The sequence below is a fragment of the Acyrthosiphon pisum genome, chromosome X (assembly GCF_005508785.2).
Source record: "Acyrthosiphon pisum isolate AL4f chromosome X, pea_aphid_22Mar2018_4r6ur, whole genome shotgun sequence".
Classification (NCBI taxonomy): Eukaryota; Metazoa; Arthropoda; class Insecta; order Hemiptera; family Aphididae; genus Acyrthosiphon; species Acyrthosiphon pisum.
Window position 1 is genome coordinate 19,304,647 of NC_042493.1, and position 3,240 is coordinate 19,307,886.

Sequence of the window (3,240 nt, forward strand, 5' to 3'; positions counted from 1 at the left end):
ACAAGCTAGCTGATTTGAAATTATATGTGCTAGTGCATTGGTTACTACTTCTTCATAATCAGTTCCTCCCAATCGTTTGAGATCATTCACCTATACGTATAACATTATAAAAAATTCCAATATGTTTAATATAAATATGCTATGGCTTGAAACATAAAAAGAAGAGCATAAATAATGTCAACCTACTATATATATATATATGAAAAGTAGCATAATACCAGTAGTGCTAGTATAGTAATTATACGTATAATTACAAATTATCATTTTTATATTCTAACCAAGTCAAATAAAAGGCATATCAATTTGTTTATAACTAAATAACAATTAAGAACTTACTACTGTTTGACAATTATGCAATATTAAAATTAAAATATGATTTTACCAATAAAGTTAAATATGCAGGTTCATTTAATTTATTTTCAGCTGCTTTAAATTGACCATCAGTTAAATACGGGAGATCTGTATCAAAAGCTGTAAGAGTACTACTACCCACAAGTTCTGTCCCATTCAAACAAACATTAGAAGATACATTCTGCTGCATTACATGTTCTTTAACCTCAGCAATTTCTTCACGTACTTGGATCATTTCGGAATTGATTTTTGAAAGTATCTTATAAACTTCTTTAGCAGTAAATACTAGCGGGTAGTAGAAATTTGTTAAAAATGAAGCAGTTATATCAATATTATTTAATAATTACCTTTCTCGGATGACTTCTGTTTATTTATTTCAGTTTGGAACTTGTTTGAACTTTGAACTTCTGTAACAGTTTCAAATATACTAATTAGGTACAATTGTACAATAATTAGGTAATTTTAATGTAATATTTAGTTTAGTTTTAAAAAAGTACTCTGCAGCTATTATAGCTGGTGGTATGTTATAGTATAGCTGTGTCATATACTTTTTGTCAACGATGATTTAGGAGTAGAATTAATTTTTTCATCAGTTTGATCTGTGAATTGGGATAACTGACAAATTGAAGTATCTTCAAGTATATAACTATGTTGAGCTACAATAAAATACAAATAATATAATATATTTATCTAATGCTGGTTATCAGTAAGCAATAATAAGGATCTTTTTGTTCAAAATGAAGCAGTCATTATTAAATTAAAACTATTGTAGGTAAAATATTATTACCTAAATAATTACTTTTCTCGGATGACTTTTGTTTATTTATTTCAGTTTGATCTTCTGTAACAATTTTGAATGTAAAAATTAGGTAAAATGTACAATAGTGAATAGTTATGTATAATATGCAATATTTAATTAAATTTTTAAAAAAAGTACTCAGCTATAATAGCTGGTGATATGTTCTAGTATTATAGTGCCTAATAATTAGTATTATATACTTGTTTTCATAGATTTAGGTGTAAAAATCATTTTTCAACGATTGAATCTGGAAACTGTGGAAACTGAGAAACTGTTATATCTTCATGTATATTATGTTGAGCTACAAAATAAAATACAAACAATTATATATTTTTAATTAATGTATTGATAATTTCAATTTGGTAATAAGTACTTTGGTCTTCAGAAGTTGATTCAGTTTTTAATAACTTTGTATTATCCATATCCATATGGTCATCTTTTTGGTTGCTTGTAATACTATTATCAGAATCAGATTCAGACAAGTTATCGAACAAGTTTTTTTTAGCTCTTTGTTGCCTTTTAGCTCGTTTAGCCTTAGGATCTGCATCACTAGCACTTTCTACTTCTGAATACTTTTCAGCCATTTTTAGTTTATGCATTCCTTCTTGGTATGTGTCTGTATAATAATTAAAGTTATGAGCAAAAGTTTAGTGCACTAAAAGTACAGTACATAAAGTCATATAATTATAAAATATATATTATGTGCACTAACTAATTCAAATTGTTAAGAATATATGGAAATTTAGTTGATATTCCTATTTCATCAGGCCCTGATTTAGTGAAATAGGGGCCCCTGTGCACTATAAACTTTGGGTCCCTTTTTTAACAAAAAATTTAAAACACAATAATAGGTACATATTTAACAATAAAAAGTTTAATCCATTTATTTAATTAGAATAGACATTTTTTTCTTGTTTTTTTTTTTTGCAAATTCAGCAATTACGTCTTCAAATGTTAACTGTTTAGGAACATTGTGGTTGATTGCCAGTAATGATAAATATATGGTAGCAAAGTATGGAATGGGAAGGGGCCCTTCAAATTTGGGGGTCCTGTGCTAGTGCACCGCTTGCATATGCGTAAATCAGGGCCTGTTTTTCATATTATTTATATAAATGTTATTATCATACTTGTTCTGCACAAAAGTTTTTTGATAGGATATAATCTCCAAGATGGATCATTAGACCTAGGCACAACTTGACTTGACACCATTTTCGAATATATCATTTTGTTTTCAATTAAAGGCCAATGACATTTTCTGCGATCTGCAGTCAGCCAAATTGTAGGAACTAGATTGATGCCATCAATAAATTCAACAACACTGTACGCCATAAATAATATTGTACCGTTATAATACCTATATTATTATATAATTATTAAACACAATTAAAATAGTATATTAAATATTTACAATTTTTTATGCTATTCCTTTTGGATATGGTATATACCTAATGCATTTACAGTTTAATTAATTTTCATATTAGGTATGTAGTTGTATACACATTATTATATAGTAGCATGTATAGCACAAGTTTTAACTTTTACATATTATATAACTATAGGTATATAGGTATACAGGTAAATTATAAATTTTTTTTATTAATAGAATGAATAATATAGGAAAATGCAAATATTTATTAAACACAATTAAAATAGTATATTATATATTTTAAATTTTTTAACTTATTCCTTTTGGATTATGGTATATACCTAATGCATTTACAGTTTAATTAATTTTCATATTAGGTATGTAGTTGTATACATTATATTTTAGAATGTATAGCACAAGTTTTAACTTTTACATATTATACATGCTACAGTGTGTTCACCAATTTAGGAAACACTGAATTTCTCAGCCGGATTATTTTGGAATAAATCGATTCTTTTTTTACAAGCTTGTGGGTATATAAATACACATTTATAGGTACATTTCAAATTTTTTATCATTTTGGTCCGCGCATGTTTAGTAAAAACTTTTTTTTTTAAAAACAACACCTACTTTGAACACCATATTCGGATAGGCCTATTTTTTAAAGTAATTTTGATGAATTAACTATGGTTCTAAATTGAAAATTGACTGAATAAGAGCCATA